The sequence below is a fragment of the Macaca nemestrina genome, chromosome 2 (assembly GCF_043159975.1).
Source record: "Macaca nemestrina isolate mMacNem1 chromosome 2, mMacNem.hap1, whole genome shotgun sequence".
NCBI classification, from domain to species: domain Eukaryota; kingdom Metazoa; phylum Chordata; class Mammalia; order Primates; family Cercopithecidae; genus Macaca; species Macaca nemestrina.
In genome coordinates, this window is record NC_092126.1 from 128357280 (window position 1) to 128377644 (window position 20365).

Genomic DNA, 20365 nt, shown 5'->3' on the forward strand with positions numbered 1-20365 from the left:
CATGGTGTATGTGTACCATATTTTCTTTATCCACTCTGTCATTGATGGGCATATAGGAAGAGATGTTGGACCTTGGGCAAATTATTCCCACTTTGTCTGCACTGGTTGTATAAGGAATATAGAAACAATAGTTCCTACCTTCTAGGGGTATTACGAATGATGAACAAGTGGGCACAGATCAGTCAGCTCTTGTCTAATTTGTGAGTGAGTGTTCTTTCCACTAGATTCACTTTTCCAAGCTTTGCTGTCCATATTTCTGAGGTTTTTTTGTTTTGTTTTATTTTTTTGAGATTCCAGCCCAGGCTGGAGTGCAGTGACACAATCTTGGCTTACCGCAACCTCCGACTCCCGGGTTCAAGCGATTCTCCTGCCTCAGCGTCCCAAATAGCTGGGGTTACAGGCATGCACCATCATGCCTAGTTAATTTTTGTATTTTTAGTAGCGATGGGGTTTCACAACATTGGCCAGGCTGGTCTCAACTTCCTGACCTCAGGTGATCCACCTGCCTCAGCCTCCCAAACTGCTGGGATTACAGGTGTGAGCCACTGTGTCTGACCCATTTCTGAGATTTTTAAAAGCCTATTTACCTTAGCTATTACATACTTCTGTAAATATATTCCCTCTGATTAAACAAATTTCACATCAATATTCTAGCTAGAGGTGATGCCAGTATAGAAAACTCTATTTAGCCTCTGAAAGCAGTGTACTTGCATTGTATGGACAAAGGAAGTTACTTTGAAATTATTCCTAGCTCTGCCATAGATTTGCCCTTTGGATTTGAACTTAGATACTTTTTAGAATTTGCTCACTCTGATCAAGTATTTTGATTATGAACGTTAACAACAGGCATCCAGTTGCATTCAGCTTTCCAAGCAAATATTTACAGAGCCCCTTCTGTGCAATTGGCACGGTTCTAGGTGTGGGAATGAAACAGACAAAGGCAAACAACAGGAATGCATATTCTGGTTGTGTATATCATGGGAGAGACAAACAATGAATAAATAAGCAAAATATATAGTGTGTTGGCTGATAAGAAGGACAATGAAGAAAGATAAAGCAGGGAAGAGGGGAGAAGGCCCGGGGCATGAATGTGGGCTGCAGTTTCCCTTCCCAGTCAGGAAATGCCTCACTACAGAGATGATTTTGGAGTAAAGACCTGAGGGAGTGAACAATGTGGATATCTAGGTGAGAGAATTCTAAGAACAGGGAATCACATCTATAAAGACATAACCAGATTCTGCCTGGCGTGTTAGTATGGTTGAGTTGAGTGGGCAAGGCAAGTGTAGAAGATGTGATCTAAGAGGTATGAAGTGCCACACTGCATCGTATTGGCCTGGACACCCTGATTTGGAAGCCACTGGAGACTTTTGAGAAGTGACGTGATCAGAGGGATCCTGGTGATCAGTGTGGTAGCAGTGGAGATTGTGAGACATGGTTAGATTCTGGATCTGTTTTGAAACTAGAACCACCAAGATTTGCTGATATATGGGATTTGGGGTTTGAGAAAAACAATGAAGTCTAGGATTATTCTAAAGCCTGGGTAACTGGAGGGATGGAATCCAAGAACCAAGGCCAGGAAGACTGAGGAAAGGGCAGGTTTCAGTGGAGGTATCAGAGAGGTGACCAGAGCTTAGATTTAAATGTGTTCATTTTGGGGTGCTTATTAGGCATCCAGTTTTTCCGTTTTGTTCATACTCTCAAGGATGAACCAAATTAATAAAAACAGCCAATATACTGCTAGGAATTACTAAAAAAAAAAAAAAAAAAAGTGGCTACATTACTGTCTAGAAAAAGAAAGCCTGAAATCTTACATATGAGACTTTTTTTTTTTTTTTTTTTTTTTTTTTTTGTACATCATGTGGTGCTATTCCAGAACTGAACACCCTATGCCAGGTGCGGTCTTATTAAAGTTCTGGAAGAAAAGACTATCTGTTCTGAGACACAATGCCTCTACTTGTGGAACTAAAAATAGTTCAGCTCTCAGTCCCCAGGGCACGCAGCTCTCTAAGTGTCCATCCACTACATGGCCACATTAGTTTGACAAGATTTCAAGGCTCACCTGTCCACTACTCACACCACATCTGGGTTTTATATTTTAATTTTAATTTTGCATAGCTCTTTTTGCCTTTGTCGCAAATGTGACTTTCTCTACTCCATCCTTCCCTCTCACAGATGCTATTGTTGGGTATGACTGCCTGATACATTGTTGTCATTAATAAGAAAAACAGCATTTCCTAATTTTGTATCATCTGTAGAATTCATTAATGTGTTGTTTGCACTTTTATCCAGATATTTCAAAAGGATGTCAAATAATACAGATAATCATCTTACAATTAAAGTAAGGGAAAGGTCATCTTTTTTTTTGGAGGAGAAAAGGGGACATGTTTTCTGTTGTTTCCAATACCTCATTTGCTCAGCAAACACAAGAAAAAGGGAGCAAGGACAGATTTTTTGATAAGAATGTCAATTCATTTGTGGGTTGGGGAGATTGTCCAGAAGCTTAACTGACGTTCCTCTTCCACATCATCCCACATATAATTTCGAAACAAAGACAAGCAGGAAACACAGGTTTCATAACCTGAAATCTCTTTAGCTTCATCAAATGCCAATAAGCAACTGCAATGGCAGAATAAAATACGCTAATGTGTTTTGACACAATAATCGTGCCTGTTTCTCCTTAATGAGCCAGGCTGGGGATTTCCAACTTATAGAGGCAGAGAAAGGCTGTCAAACCACCAGATGTGCCCCATAATTGTAAGGGGCATTTACTTAATGGGCCATCTGAATACTTGCCTACATGTCAGCGATGATGCAAACATGATATCTCTCAGCTTGAGAGTTGCTCTTGTGTGCAGACAACTTTGTGAAGTCATGGGAGAGTACTTGGAAAGGAATTTTAAACTGGGAATACATTTCATGGCTCAGCTGCAAGGCTGAAGACTGCAGGAAGGAATTCACTTTCAGCAACTCTGTGAATTCATGGAGTAGGTCCATGCTATTTCAGTTCTGCACAGCTGGCCGACTGTAAAGCTTTATTTTTCTCTTCTTAGAGCTGAGTGACGTCTCTTTAATGGTTTTGGAATGACTGTTGCCAACTCTTCTTGAAAATTTTTGTTTTGTTTCTCTTAACTGGGATATTTCTTCTCACCTGGGTGATTTCCCATCTTAAGAATTTTTTGGCTAATTTTTTTTTTTTTCTTGATTGCCTAGAACAGACATCAACTTGTATTACTCACAAAATGAGGATCTAGCTTACTCACAAAATGAAGATCTAGTGTAAAGATGCAGAGACGTTGCAATGGAAGTGTAAGCAGAAATACAGCGAGGGCTCAGGAAATGCTAGAATAGGCAACTCGAGGGATGGCAGGAACAGGGAGTACACGCTCTTCATCTCTGCTTCTGTCTGCACATCTGCTTTATTTCTTTGTCTCAGCAGACTCACAATCTCTGCTCCTCATCCCGCATGGTGGGGAAGGATGCCTACCCACAGCTCCCCAGGCCATCTGTTAGAGCTTCAACCACATGGAATGATGGAATCCATTCTGTTCTCTATCTCTGCTCTTATTTCAAATTCCTGGGGAAAAATAACCCAGCTCACTTCAGGCTTCCACCCTTGGTCCAGTGGGCTGCGAAATTTCCAAGCGTAGCTTCTGTTAGTTCCTTGCTTTGGATTAGGTGAAAACAAAGGGAATAATTGTGAGCTGTTCAGATTCACCAAAAAGTTATCTACTATTGTTGGGGGAGAATGCCCAGGGACAGATGAATTTGGGTAAGGGACAGTAACAGGACACTAGAAAGGAAAATCCCAATTGTATTTTTCCTACAGAGTCAGTATCCCAAACATTTTCCTCCACAGAAACTGACAAATAATCCATGGGAGCAACTTAGCAGATGGGTTGAAAAAAGCAGCAGGCTCGTCATCAGTTTTCAACACCTTGATACACCAGGCTTGGCCCTTGCTACCTCATGCATTATTTAAGCACAAGGCATCTCCCTCTGACTGTGTCATGTGCTGGAGGAGAATGTGAAGTTCTGTCTGTCTTTAGCAAACATGTTTCAAGTACTGTCTGTCTGAAAACCAAATGGAAGAGGGTAAACCTGATAATCCACTTGATTTTAGTTTTTGGACCTTGGCGCATGGGCAGATGTCAGTCTGCAAGGATTCTGTGTAATCACTTTAAGGAACATTTTCTGAGCATGTCCAGTACAACAGATGCTCTGTTAGGTAGTTATAGTTAGGATGTTTTGGTTTTAAGTATCTGAAGATTGAAATGTATCAGCTCATGTACTCAGAAAATCTGGGGTAGTGCTAGCCAAACCAAATGGTTCAAGCAAATGTCATCAGTATTTGGCCTCTTCCAGTCTTTTTACTCCTCTATCCTCTGTGTCTGCTTCACTTCTACACAGGCTTTCTCTATGTGGTGGCTCCAGATTTTATATATTCTAGTTGACATTTTTTAAAAAGAAAAGGAAAAGACTCCCCTACCCCCTCCCCCAGCTCCTTTCTCTAGTTCATTCCAGTAGAAGTCCAGGGTTCTCCTTGACTGACTGTGATTGCGTCATGGTCCCGGTCCTGAACCAATCCCTGAGTCCAGGATGAGGTGTTGCTCTGACTGGCTAAGCTTGGATCTGTGCCCAGTCCTGGAGTTGGAGTAGAGGCAGCTCTAACCTAACCACAGGGATGGGGTGTGGGGGGAGGGGTATTCTCCAAAGGAAACCCAGGATACTGACACCCAAAGAAGGGGGAATAGAAGCTGTGAAGGCAGAATCCATAAATGTCTACTACCCAGGCTAAGGAAGGAGAAACATACACTACCTACTCTCATAAAAACCTAATGGTGCTAGGTGTTTCAAGTGAGGTATTTGGAAAACACAGATGAAAAGCCATTAATTATGAAAATCTAGACATCAATGAGGGTTTTTAGAAAAGACAACATCTGTGTTGGGCCTTGAAGGATAAGTGGGGAGGCTGGGACAGGGCGTTCTAGGCAGAGGGAGCAATGTACAAATATGAGGACTTGTAGTTTGATACAAATAAGACATTTCTGGCCAGGCGCGGTGGCTCAAGCCTGTAATCCCAGCACTTTGGGAGGCCGAGACGGGCGGATCACGAGGTCAGGAGATCGAGACCATCCTGGCTGACACGGTGAAACCCCGTCTCTACTAAAAATACAAAAACTTAGCCGGGCGAGGTGGCAGGCGCCTGTAGTCCCAGCTACTCGGGAGGCTGAGGCAGGAGAATGGCATGAACCCGGGAGGCGGAGCTTGCAGTGAGCTGAGATCCGGCCACTGCACTCCAGCCTGGGTGACAGAGCGAGACTCCGTCTCATAAAAAAAAAAAAAAAAAAGACATTTCTGACCTTTGAGGCCTGAAATGTTTCCCTGTCATTGATGATATATATGCATTTACTGAATATTCACATACATAAGCCTTCAGCTCTGAAATTATATACAAGCATGGACACATTACATGCAATGGTGAAATCAGCAGGGACTTTGAATTCAGTCCAACCTGGTATGAATCCCAGCTCAGCCACCTACTGGCTGTATGACCACAGAGAAGTAATTTAAGTATTTTAGCCTTCATGTTTTTATCTGTAGGAGGGTGACCTATCTACTGCATGTTGTCTTTGTGAGAATTAGTTAGTTACCCAAAATGGTGTCTGGGATATAACAGATACTCACTAAATACTAGTTACTTTCTCTCTCCCTGCTCTTCCTTTGTATACACCCACACTGTTTCTAATAAGAGCATGAAATTGATTTGTTTAATTACACACATAGTGACCACTTGTTGACCACAGCATTCGAAGCTCTGATTGGGCTCTGTGTAACTATTCTCTTCTTTGCCCAGCACCCTGGGAGGCTGGCCTTTTAGGATTGCAGTAACTAATTCCCATGCCCTCTACCTAACAGTAGGTTCAAAGAAATAGGAAGCCAACAAGAGATGCAGGGAGGAAATAGAGTCAATTTGGAGTTCATATTCCAAAAATTCCCTTCCTGTAAAGTTATGAGAGTTATTGTCAGACAGCCTTCTCCACCTACCTCCCGTTCTTTTCTTCTCTCCCCTTCTCTCTCCTGATAACCACTTCCTTCCATTGTTCCTTCAGGCTTAGAAACACACACAGCACCCTGACCATTACTAGCATCACAGCACAGCACTAACCCTTGTGCTGTCCCTACCCCCTGCCCTCACCTTTGCTAATTACTCCTTTAGTAATTTCTCCTCAAATTACCCAATTTGACTTTACCATTGTTTCCCTATTGGGGCCCCGACTAGCTCTGGCAGCAAGGATAAACATGATGCCATCATTCATTTGATGCGGGCCCCTCAAAAAATCAGCTGAGATAAATGAACTCATCATTCTATAGATAAAGGGAGAAATTCCCCAGATTGAATGGAGACATTTTGTTTAAATGTAGCTAATGTTTAAAATAATTACCTTCTTAAGAAGACCTCTACTTTCTTCTGGAGCATGGTGGTGTGTCCTTCATTTGGGTTTCACAGATTATAAATGACCTGATAATGAGCCCAGTATAAGAAACAGTTGAGGATTTTTTTCCCCCTGGGTTGGGTTGGGGGCAGGGGGAATGGGCTTTTGATCATTTTTGAGTCTCAAAATTGTTCCATGTAGGTTATCCACTTCAAAAGCCAAAAAACCCATCTTTTTGGATAAATAATATCCAACAAATAACCCTCCACTCTTCTCTTTAAATACTGACACCAAATCCTATAAGAAAAACTCTGTTACTTGTAAATAAAAGGTACATTGTTTCAAAGGGTCAAAGTGGAGAAACAAATCGTAATGATTCAAGTGTCCATGGCATAACTTTGAATAAGATCACTTTTATACCATCCAAAGCCATTGTATTTCAAGCAGACTACTAAACTGAATCACAGGGAATTGCTAATATTCTACCATTTTTTGACCTACAAAATGACAATTTCCTAGGTTCAAATAACAGACGATTCTTGCTGTGCTTTAAGAGAACATAACTTTCATTTCCTGCCCGTTTCTTGTGAGTATTTTCTCCTTACGTTAGTGGGTGGATGCTAGAATTTTCTCTGATGGTTCCTCTGATGAAATATCTGACAGATGAGTAGACAAACTTTGTCACAATATTTAGTTTTTTATTTGTGAATTAACTAAGTTGTATTAACTTTGTTCCCTATGTTTTCCATATGGTACTTTTGACGAACACAAACAAATCAATATAACTCCAGACGATAAAATCTGATTGCCACTGAAAGCTAATGCCTAGAAGTATGTGAACTATTAATAATCACAAAGCCTTTGCTCCAATAACCTGTTGGCTATTTAAAAATACTATTCTCAGTTTAAAGTTATTTTAAAACACATCTAGTTTTAGCAATAAATACCCTTTTATTCTGACATTTACTTGAAATAACTGTGCTTTCTTATAAAACAAGAGGTAGCTTACTAATATTCAACCAATACTACCACATTCTTCACAATGCTGGGTTGCATATGTTTAAGATTTAAGCTTCAAAAGAGGTATTTTTCTTAAGGTAAAAAAAAAATCATCCAATTACATACAAGCCAAGATTATGCAATGCATTTGAATCTGTGCATGGGAAGAATGATGAGAGACTCTTGCTATGGGGATTATTTGGGGTGTGGTTCCTCCAAAGGGAGTAAGCCCAGGTTTTAGAGAAAGTTTTTTAAAAATTATTCTCTGAAACTAAAACTACTAATGTCAACATGTCATGAGATTAGTTCTTTGCAAAAGGAACATACTAAATAATAATCTATGTATGCATTGCTTGTAAGACAAGTGTGTCCCCTAAAGGCATCTAAAAAAAAAAAAAAACTCATCAGCAAGAATCCCTTCTAAATATTTGTGCAATACAAAATACAGCCCACTTAACTGAAATATTATGCCACAAAAGGTGATTTTTATACAGAGAATTGTGTGAAATTTCCAGGACTGTCTGTATATGAAATTTTTTTTGCCCTGTAGTTATATCATGTGCCTAGGATTTTTCCTTTTCATTTTATTTTATTTCTATCGATTTCTATTGATCTACTTAGAGACAGTTTCATTCTGTCACCCATTCTGGAGTGCAGTGGCACTATCACAGCTCCTGCAGCTCTGAACTCCTGGGCTCAAGCCATCCTCTTGTCTCAGCTTCCTGAGTAATTGGGACTACAAGTACATGCCACCATGTTCGACTAATTAAACAAAAATTGTAGAAGCGGGGTCTCACTATGTTGCCTAGGCTTGTCTTGAACTGCTGGCCTCAAGTGATCCTCCCACCTTAGCCTCCCAAAGTACTGGGATTACAGGTGTGAGTCATTGCACCTGGCATCTATGATTTTTTAAATAGGAAAATATAACTTCCGTTTTTATAGGTGTATTAGTTTCCTGTGGCTGATATAACAGATTGCCACAAATTTGGTGGCTTAAAACAGCAAGAAATGTATCCTCTCATAGTTCTTGAGGACAAAAGTCTGAAACCAGAGTTGAAATTGCTGTGTTGGCAGGCCCTCCTTCCCCTAGACACTCTAGGGAAGAATCTATTCCTTGCCTCTTTTAACTTCTGGTGGCTCCTGCATTGCGTTCTTTGAAGGTGGCCATGTCATGTAAGTCTTCAGTGCCAGCATTGTCAAATCTCTCTCTACTTCATCTTCATGTCACCCTTTCCTCTATGTGTTTCTGATCTCCCTTTGCCTACCTTTTATAAAGATACATATGACTGCATTTAAGGTCCACTTTGATAATACAGGATAATCTTCCCATCTCAGGCAATGTAGTTTTAATCACATCTGCAAAGAGACTTTTCCCATGTAGGGCACCATTTGTAAATTCCAGGGATTTGTACATGATTAATGTTGTGGGGTGGTGCATTTTTAAGACTACTACAATGGGGAATATTAGATAAAGCAGAATAGTGAGCTGGAAGGACTAGAAGTTAGGAAACCAGGCTCAAGTCCTGGAATTTGTCTAGGTTTCCTTGGGAAAGTCAATTATTTGAGACCCATTTTCATTATCTATAAAATGAATATTAGGTATAAGGAGACAGATGATATCCCTAAGTTTTTTGTTTCAAAATTATATTAGGCATAAATAAGACAGATCTGAAATATTTATCTTTCATTCTCTAAGGAGAGACAGACAGAAAGTTCCGGATTTGGTGGCTACAAACTTTTCAACCACCAGAAAAGTACAAATGATAGTGGAATCAGGGTAAGTCTCTGGCCTGTGTCATACATCCTGCAAGAACCTTCAGAGATCGCAAGCAACCTTCTGAGTATTAATTCCGTGCTTCAAGTACCTTGATTTCAGGAAGTCCTGACCCCTAGAAAAAATATATCTTTTGTCGTAAATTGACGAATTGCCCTTCTGGCTCAGAAACCAGACTTTAGTGATTTCTTTAGACCTGACCACTACAAATTGAATTAATAAAGTGTAGTTCCTTAGTCCTCCAAATTTGAATTGCATGGTGAGCCTTATTCTGAAAGGTCCTGACATTTATTAATTTATTTAATAGACACTTATATAATAATAATAATGGTATTTCACATGCATTGAAGACTTACTCTGTGTAGCCATAAAGATAAACACTCTACATTAATTGTTTCATTTGCTGTCCACAATTTTCCAGCGAAACCAGGTGCTATTCAACAAATCATCACCAAATACCTACTGAGTGCCACGCATGTAATGGTGCTGCGGAATATAAAGATGAACAGGGGCCTTGACTCAAAGTAACATCATGTCTAAAAGAGGAGGCAAATATTAAGCAAAGAGCCACAGAAGCAAATGTAACATTTACAACTGCATTAAATACTGCCTACCAGCAGGAGCTACGTGGTGCTATTAAACTGGTTGCAGAGGAGAGATAAATCATTTTGAGAGAAATTTTGTAATTTGTCCCAGGTCACAACCTAAATTAAGAAGAGTCTGACTTTTGATCCAGGACTGCTGATTTGGAAGTCCCATTGGTAACTACTATGCCATACCTCATGTCTGTTTTCTCCATCACTGTTTGAAGTTTAACATGCCCGTCTTTTCTGTTGGCAATCTTTAAGTGGTCATTTTCCCACCATGACTGCTTGGCTCCAAAGTTTAGTTTTATTGACTCTTTTGAACATTCCCAGTGTGTGGAAATTTTTAAAAGAGCCCTCAAGCCATTTCTGGAGTCTATGACACAGACTTTAGATCTCATTCTATTAAGAGATTGATTCCAAGCCCACTTCTGAAAAGTGAAAGTATGTACTCAGTAAATTCCTGAAACTGACAAGAACTCTTTGGCTATTATTCAAAAATGTCTAATACCATGAACTAAAGTGGTGAGTTATTTCCGCACTTCACACACAACCCCCACAACCCTTGAAAGTGGAGTACTAAACTATGTTTACCACTGGGTGCAAAACCATTTCCCCTTAAAGATAATCTGAAACAATTTGATAATGATGGTGGATTGGAAGGCAGTGGTGATACAAATTGTTTAAATTTGCTATGCTTAAATTTTTTTAAGGAAACACATTTTGTATACAATAAACTATTCATATAAGATTTTTCAATTAAATTTCACACTCTATTAACTAGATATGACATTAGTAAACCAACTATTTCCTCTTATATTAACACAGCTACACTGAGCATGAACTCACTTTTAGTTCTTTTTCCCCAAACTATAGTCAGTTTTTCTTATATGAGCAATACATTTTTATGTGGGCAGGGGCAGACAAAGCCAATATTCACCATGTATTTTACAGTTCCTGTAGATAAGTATTAGCAGAAGTGTTGGCTTTCCATCTAGTTTAATTAAAAAGCAAACTTGGTTTTAAGTATTTTCCCCACTTATATACAATATCGTTATATAATGGAAATTAGCCATTTAAAAAACTTCAGACATTTTATTTTTTATGTTTTTATAATTTGAATTAATGACAAAAATAACTTAAAAGAGCTTTTTTTTCCCTTTGAAATAAACAATCAATTTTGAAGAAAGTCCCTTGAGCTGCTAAGAGGCAAACTAGTTAGTAAATCAAGAAGTGACCCCATGGACTTGCATAAACACCATTACACACCCAACAGGAAGGATTGTGACCAAGTAAATAGCGCAATTCAAACTCAAACACCAGCTATACAATTGCTCAGTCCCATTTAAATTGGTGACAAATGCCATTTAATCCCAAATAACTGCTCTTTCATTCATCACGGTTCCCATGTGTCTCTATAATCTACTGTAGCAGAAGATTCCTAAGAAATCATTTTCTTTCTGCCTAGAACTGGTCAGCTCTATTTTAGAAATCCTCAAGTAAATACTTATAATCCCTGTCCTCTTTAAGTGATCACTCAAAGAGGACATGACATATTCTTTTAAGTGCCAAACAGCTGGTTCATTTCCCAATTAGAGGAGAGCACTGTAAATGATAGTTCTAAATAAATATGTAATATAATCTACTGATAAGGACAATGTAAATATTTGTGACAATTAGGGAAACAAATGTACACATATTTGAATATTCTCCAGAAGATGAAATCTATCCATTGTAACATTTGTCAGAAAGAGTCTCTTTGGTGGGTTCTTCTCAGGAAGTTGTGCCCCTTGGGTGTTTTGCTGTTAAGCCGCCTCAGGCTCTAGAAGGGGTGTATAGGAAGGAGATTCTTACAAAGGAGCCCCTTTCAAGAAATTGCCTTCCAAAATGGAAGCTGGATTCCTTGCTCTCATGGTTTCAAATCTTGGATGGGGTGAAACTGGATGCCCCTTGCCCCCAACCCCTTGGTGAGATGCACTGAAGGACTACAGAAGGGAAGGACAATAGACAGAGTTTGCAGGGGCCTGGGCAATCTGTCTTTCTAATTACATTCCTACATTAGTTTTCATATACACATGGTAACCACAAAGATTCAGAACAGCGCTTCAGTTCAAGAATATTTTGTTTTCCAGATAAGGTTGTATTCTTCCATAAGAGCCATAAAAAGGAAAAATGGAAAACTATGCTATACATTACAACATTGCAAGCAATTTTATGCAAGCCCTTGTTGAAATTTAGGTCACTTGCTTGGGCCTTAGTTTTCCCGTCACTGAAAAGGGATAGTGCTATAGTCCTTTCCAGCTTCCTTCAGAAAATAGTTTGAACATCTAAGTATTATACTTCAACTTAAAAAAGGTGGACTATTCTCTGATTATAAAAATAATAAGTGGTCATTGTAATACAAGGATGAATGAATAAGAAAACAAAAGTAACTTCTTTTCCATTGTCAAAGTTTTCTCCCTAAGTGTGTGTGTGGGTATAAACACACATTACATATACAGTTATGCACCACATGACACTTTGGTTAAAGAGGGACTGCATATATGATGATGATTTCATAAGGTTATAATGGAGCTGAAAAATTCCTATTACCTAGTGATACAGTAGCCATCATAACATTGTAGCACAACACATTACCTTTTCCACGTTTAGATATGTTTAGACACATAGATACTTACCATTGTATTACAGTTGCCTGCAGTATTCCCTACAGTACAAACATGCTGTACAAGTTTGCAGCCTGGGAGCAACAGGCTATTCCATATAGCCTAAGTGTGTAGTAGTAGGCTATTCCATCTGGGTTTATGGAAGGACATTCTATGATGTTCCCACAATGTTGCATTTCTCACATTTCTCAGAATGTATCCCCATTGTTAAGTAATACATGACTGTTCAGATTATGCTTAATATTAATATGTAAATATTACTCTGTGATCTAACTATTGGGAACATTTCTCCATATCATTAAATGCTGTGTGAACATATGACTTTTATTTTTATTTATTTATTTTTAATTTATTTATTATTATTATACTTTAAGTTGTAGGGTACATGTGCATAACGTGCAGGTTTGTTACATATGTATACTTGTGCCATGTTGGTGTGCTGCACCCATCAACTCATCATTTACATCAGGTATAACTCCCAATGCAATCCCTCCCCCGTCCCCCCTCCCCATGATAGGCCCCGGTGTGTGATGTTCCCCTTCCCGAGTCCAAGTGATCTCATTGTTCAGTTCCCACCTATGAGTGAGAACATGCGGTGTTTGGTTTTCTGTTCTTGTGATAGTTTGCTAAGAATGATGGTTTCCAGCTGCATCCATGTCCCTACAAAGGACACAAACTCATCCTTTTTTATGGCTGCATAGTATTCCATGGTGTATAGAACATATGACTTTTAATGCTGTACAATATTCCTTTGTATGGATGAGTCATGATATATTTAATGGTAACTATTGTTGGATAATTAGGTAGCTTCTAATATAAATTGTCTCTTGTAAAAATGCCTGTCCCTGTTGTATTTTAGTCTTTCAGTCTCTCTTTGATCTTTCATGGTAGATTGAAATGCTAAGACTGAAAACAGGAAGAAGCGGTTTTGAATCCCTACCTACTACCTGTCAGCTGTATGATCTCTGTAGATGTTTAACTTCTCAGGGAATTTCAGTTTCCTTATCTGCCAAATGGGGACCACAGCTCTGTCTTTTAAAGCCGCTGTGAAGGTGTGTTGATATGTATGTCATGTGCCTGCCACACAGAAGGCTTCTTGTAAGAATCAGGCTCCCTCTCTTTCCTTCTCTCTTTTTCTTAATCCAGGAGTCCAAGGTGCCCATGATTAGGTTTCATTCTCTGCAAGAACACTGGAAATTGTGTGCAAAGTTTTGTGAGTATGTTCAGATATTTTTTGGGAAAGAAACTTTCACAATATAAGAATTACTACAAATCTCCTTCCTGGCCCGTGGCTTTCTATTTTGCTGTAAAATGATGGGACTGATATTTGCCCAGTCCCTAATGGCTGCTTTATTGACTTGTATTTCTCTGTTAATATCTCCCTTATCTGTTGGTGAGCTTACTGTTCAGTATGAACCTAGCCTGACACACAATTTCTATACTGAAATCCCAAATTCCAAGGCACTCTTTCCACTTCCTGATACACAATAAGCACACAATAAATGTTACTTGTTGCTCCTGTTATTATATACATGAGGAAATTTTTAGTAGAGGCACATGCATCTTAAATTAAATGCTAGTTTGATTATGGAAGATACATTACATATGAATGGATCACTCTCTCTCTCTCTCTCTCTTTCTCTCTGTCTCTCTGTCTTTTATGACAAGTCCTGTATGGATTTGGCCAAATTCTAAAACATTTCCAGGTTCCATTTATGTTGTGTAGGCTTATAAACAGATCAAGCAGCCAGAGATTACTATTTCTTTTATATCATAACAAAAGGATGTGTGGTGGGGGAGAGGAATTTGGCAATAGGCAAACATCAGTTTAAGACTTTAAAATGGGATGAGGGTCCATCTGTCTTGAATAACTTAGACCACAAGTTGACTACCAAAGAGGAAACTGCTGAAATTCTTCTCAACTTTGCAATTCTCTGATCTTACACATGGTCCCTTTGACAAATCTCTCTAAAGCAAGTATGTTTTAGAATGTCCATTACATAGCTGGAATGCTCAGGTTAGTGGGCATACCAAGGAAATTTCCCCATTTTGATCTCCCAGGAGTGGGTCACTGATGCCACTGTTAGCTTTTTAAATAATTGACTCCTAAAACATTAGACTTATGTCTTTCTGCTCACAGCAATAGCACTTCATGACCTCACTCAAGAAAAAAGGAAGTTCTGTTTTGTTTCACTGTGCATAACAGGTGCTTTTGGAAATATCTGGAAACTAATTCAGACCCATCAAAAATGAACATTTAAGGAAAATAGAGCCTGGACTCAGAAAAAATGCTAGCATCATTCTCCTTTGTATTTTCAGAAGCCAAAAGCAAAAGCAGTATCCCAAGTCTTGGAGTCTGCTTCCTCTATTCCATTACCCATGCTACATAGTTCAATTATAAAAAGTTTGTTTCTGCCATCTACTGTTGCCTATTGTGGCAGGTTATTCAGTTATGGCCCCCAGTGATACATGCCTTTCTGTCTCCATGCCCTTGTGCAGTCATCTCTCACACTGAGCTTTGGCCACTGGGACATCAAAACATGTAATGCAAGCAGAGGCTTATGCATTGGAGCTTGTCTTTCAAAATGCTGTCACCATATGAAGAAGCAAAAGTATCTCTCTGGAGGTATGTGAGCCAAGTTACAGCCAGCATCAAACACCACACACATGAGTGAGGTCACCATGGGCCATCTAGCCTAAGCTAGATAACTGTAGTTTTATGTTTGAGGCTGGAAGAACCACCCATCTGACCCCAGCCCAAAGTATTGACCCAAAATCATGAGCAAATAAAATGCCTACTTTAAGCTCAGAAGCTTTGGATGCAGCAATAGATAACTGAGACACCTATCTTGACTTGGTAGAGATTGACAAATTCCATGAGTGCTGGCTGTTCACCTAATATATTCATGCGGCTGACTTCTCCCTGTACACCATGAGGGGCTAAGAGATGAAAAGACAGGGCACATGGATGAAGGAAGAAAAAGGTAAGAGAGCACAAAAGAAAGAGATGGTTTTCCCTTTCTCAGATCATTCTATTCTCTGTTCAGCTTTTCTGTTTTTTTTTTTTTTTTTTTTTTTTTTTTGGATGGCTATGCTGGGCTCTCCTTGACTGAGTAGCAGAACAGAATGTTAAGATTAAGGAAATAAAACTTGCTGCTCTGTCTCAAACATTTTTTTTCAAAAGTCCTCCCTCCCTCCCTCCCTCCCTCCCTCCCTCCTTCCTTCCTTCCTTCCTTCCTTCCTATTTCTGTCTTTCTTTCTTTGTTTTTATAGACAGGGTCTTGCTTTGTTGCCCGTGCAGTGGCACAATTATAGCTCACTGTAGCCTCAAAATCATGGGCTCCAGGGATCCTCCCACTTCAGCCTTCCAAGTAGCTGGGACTACAGGCATGTGCCACCATGCCTTGCTAATTTTTTTTTTTTTTTTTGAGACAAGGTCTTGCTGTGTTGACCAGGTTGGTCTTGAACTGCTGGCCTTAAATGATCCTTCCATGTCAGTCTCCCATTACAGATATGAGCCACTACACCTAGCCAAAATGTTTCTTGAGGGAACAAAACCTTATGTCTGATTGACACACTTAAACACCAAGGGACTATCTTTTAATGGAATGCTATTGTGTTCTGAGGCATGACATTAATATCCTCATAGGCTGGCCTGTTTCATACACTTGACATCCTGAAACATGAACTGCTGTCCTTGGCACAAGTATCAATGTGTGGCTTTACCAGTGCAAGTTTTGGGGTTTTTCTTTCTCACTTCAACTAGAAGGTAAGTAGTTACCCACGAAGTAATGCAAATTCCTTCCCTCTAACCTACAAAATTTAATACTAAGCTTAGAAAGTTACAGCTTTTAAAACCTTTTTTCTTTAACCTAAGAACTACTGTTTCAGCTCAAATGTAATTATGCATCAAAATCATATCAAATCAATAAAATAAAATGACATCCTCTAAATCTTTAAGTTTCAATGTGTTTTCCAACACAGTTTAACTAAGGAATAATATCTAGGATGTTCGTCTAAGAAAAGGAATATACCCTCCTGCTGCCACATACCAAATGCCCTTGTATTTGTTTAAAACAGTATTCTGGAAAGGATAGAAAAATGAAACTAGAAGAGTCCCTTGCTATCTTCTAGCCTAACTCTTATGTGATGAAGGAAAATCTGGAATTAAAAAGCTATTGTTTGTTAGGATTAACGGCTGTTGGATTGCTCGAAAGACACTCCTAAAATTACATGGATGGACAAACAGCCTGAATAAAGAAATAAGCAAACTTTCCCAAGAGTTTCCTTGGCTGGCTGGGTCACTGACTGGCAGCTGACAAGGTTTTCAATAATGTGACTCAGCTGGTTCTATAATGCTGTGTGCCTCAAACATAATTAAAAGTGTTAAGAATTTTGTGGCCTTTATCAGAACATATTCTCCCCACATGCCTTCAGTGACCTGGTCACAACTACTAGAGACAAATAACTCTCTCATTTTACTCTGTGTATTAAGGTCATTGTACCCTAGGCAACTTTCCTGACTGTATCTTCTCCAGACCTAGGAGACTCCAAAACCTACCCAGATGAATTGTGTGGGGTCACTTCAGCAACATCCCTTTTCTTTCTCAGGATGACAGCAAACAATTAGCGTTCTTGGATATTTTTGGAGAGGAGAAATGCATATGGTTTTGGTCATTTTATATCAGCCACTTTTGTTAGTCCATCCACACATTAATGAAATGAGATAGGACTTGCAGAGCTGAAAGGGACTTGAGAAATCATCAGGTTGCCCCTAACATTTTACATTTTGGAAGTCGGGGGCTATAAATGTCAAATGGCTTATGAGCATCTGAGTCTTCTAACTGCTAGTGCACTCTTTCTATGCCACACTATAAAAACGTGAGTCTGTATCTTTGCATCCAGAGCTGGGATAACCATGAAGATCACGCACATCAAATTCAGGGTATAAAAATAGTTATTAGTGACCAAGATGAGACAATGCCGAGTATTCTTGAGATGAGAGTAAACGCTTATTAAGCACCAACCTAACATCTTGCATGTATTTGGTATAAAGTAAATTGTAGTGATTATTTTCTCCATTTTGTATGTGATTATAGGTGTGTGGGGGATTTTAAGAGTATGGTCTCCCTTATTAGACTGTTGGTCAGGGAGGATACTCTGCCACCCGCCCTTGCTGTGCCAGAGTACACGTCATGACATGATCTCAGCATTCTCTCCCACTGATTCTCATTGGTGCCTTACAACTCTTCTGAAGATTTCCTTCCAGCCTTCACTATCAGGTCGGCTCCAAATGAAACTTACCATGCTCAAAGATCAGGATCTGTGTCCTGTTCACCTTTGTATCCCCTTACCAGGATTGTCATAGTGCTTTGCGCATAATAGGTACTCAGTAAATATACCAAAAACATACAATCAGCTTAACGCTAATAGGATAATTACAAGAGTGCAGCAAAGGGAAAATTAGAGGTTGGGGATTGCTGTTTATTCTGAAAATCCCAAAGCTTTCTAAAAACTCTTGCAGGGCGGCTGAGAGGAGTGACTCAAAGGACCAGGTTTACACTAGTTCTGGCTCCTCGGAGCTCCTTTGATAGTTAACACAAGAGTGCTGTCTAGTGGGTCAAGGGGCACCTGGGCCTGAACCGAAGTCATGTGGTTCCACTTGGGGCTTCCAAGTCAGTGGCGCCAGTGGTGGTTTCTGCAATTATTTCAAACCAGCGTCTCCCCCTTGGCCTTGGTTCTGGATGTCTGTGGCTGGACATTCACCAACTCTGGCTCCACTTGAATAATCCAGGGAGGTGGCCCGAAGCCAGAAGCTACCCCAGTGACCAAGATCCCATCCCCCACTCTCAAATGGGCTTCATTTCATGGCATGAAGACTTAGGGGGTACATAGAGTCTTTGAGATGAGCCATCATCTCATCCCTGAAATGAGGGAAGTGAAAAGCAGTCCAAGGGAAGAGATAAGAATTTGTCTGCCCTGAAGTTAACAAGACTTAAAGTAATCATCAAAATATGCTCATTGGTAATAAAATTAGAGATGAATCAAATCTAATTAGACCTGTATAAGTCTGGTGAAATGGTTAATTAATCTTAATTGGCTACCTCTGCACATAGCCTTGCACATCCATTTCTTAACACTAAATAGAAGTATCACAGTGCAAGTCATGGACGGTATGCTGGGTGTCAGCCTGCATGGATGAGTGAACACTACCAGAACGGATATAGCATTATATGTATTTATAACAAGGGTTTCAAACCACAGACAAGCTGGGATTCCAAATGTCCAGGTGAGGATTAGGACAAGATAAAAGAGTAGAGAGAAGTAGTGATAAATGCATTTCTTTTGGCTTCATGAGTGAATTCGATATTTGTGCACTCTCCTGGCCACTCAAGAAACTCATCTTCAGGCTAAATTTGCCTAGTTCATGTGACTCTTTAACCCTGGATTAAAACACTTTTATATAAATGAATTTAAACCATTTTAAACATATACCCCTATACTCCAATAATAGATTAATTGTTGGGCAGGGTCAGGTTATTTTCCAATTCTTCACTTCCCTCTATTTTCCCTAATCTGTCAATATAAAAATGGGCCACTGAGATCTCAGGCACGTTCTATAGCTATAGAATGAGAATCAGGTAGGGGAAATATTTAAAATATTTAATAGGCAGTATAGTAGAGAAATTGGCCACTGAGAATAGATGCTAGCTGAAGAACTGGACCCCCCTTAGGAAGCAAGGCACTTTGTTTCTGAAATATGTGAAGGTCTGGGGGACACATAGAAGGGGCCAGGGAAGCTAAGGTCGTAGAGGGGGTAGTTTGGAGGGCTTGGGCAGTGGCTGTTTACCCACTACTAAAGAAATATTTAAATTTAAGAATACAGCCATACTTAACCATATGTATGGCCATACTGGTTAAGTATGGCTGTATTCACCATACTTGCATATTATGAATAATAATAGTAACTGATTGGGTAGTCGGGGCATACACCCAGTTCTACTTGGACATATTTCTCTTTAGCTCATCATTTGAAATCTCAGTAGCACACAGATAACTTATAACCTGATGATTTTCATGTTCATACATGACAAGAGATAAATTCAATCATAGCCTCAGAGTTAGAGATCTTAGATAACAACACACAGCTTCCACCTCCCCCAAGTACTTTAGAGAAAAAAAAATGTATATATATGCTTGGATCATTTCATCTACCTCCACTAACACTATATGATTAACAGTGAATTCAGAAACGGGAAGGGAAATCTGTTGAGGGGTGAGCTTAGGCAAGGTTTACTCTAAAATCTGCCAAGGAATCTGGTCACATTGGTCATAACCCAAATGGCTAAAATGACAGAAAATATAGTGTGGTAGTTAAGAGGATGGTTTTTAAGATAAGTTGAATGAATGTGAATCCCAAAGCTACTGTGGGATCCTTGAACATAGTAATCAACTTTAAAATGGGCATATAGTAGCACAAGTTATTAGAGATATTGTGACTATTAAGTAGAATAATATATATAGCGCTGCCCTTGGCATGAAGAAAATACAGACATGTATGGTTCTGTAATATGAATTAGGCCATCTGTTACTATAACAGGGGAATGTCCTTCACGTAATGCAGAAGACATTGGTTCATATGTGATGTTTTTCTCCTAGGCAAGGGGAATTGGACTAGCAGGAGTCCAGTTGAAAGCTTCAGCAAAACAGGAAAATGTCCTCACCTTGGCCTTCTGTATTGACAGCAGGAGACCTTTCAGTTGTTTTTAAAGAATATTTTAACACACATCCCCACACCTGGGGCTCCTTCTCCAAAGATGGGCACCCCAAGCCTTGCTCAGCTCTCAATTCATGACAGGTTGTACTTCCTCCCATGCCCACCTCAATGGCAGCCCCACTACTTAGAGC

The 20365-nt window shown here is 39.5% G+C and overlaps 1 long non-coding RNA gene across 23 annotated transcripts in view; it reads left to right on the forward strand.

The window, feature by feature from the left end:
* Positions 1-20365, forward strand: part of LOC105483454 (uncharacterized) — a 379659-nt gene that overhangs the window by 133255 nt on the left and 226039 nt on the right. Inside the window, exon 3 of one of the 23 annotated variants that reach the window (XR_011620150.1) lies at positions 16107-16226. The exons of the other annotated variants lie outside the window; for them this stretch is intronic. This is a non-coding gene — a long non-coding RNA (uncharacterized lncRNA). The remainder of the gene's footprint in view (positions 1-16106; positions 16227-20365) is intronic. 23 annotated transcript variants of the gene reach the window in all.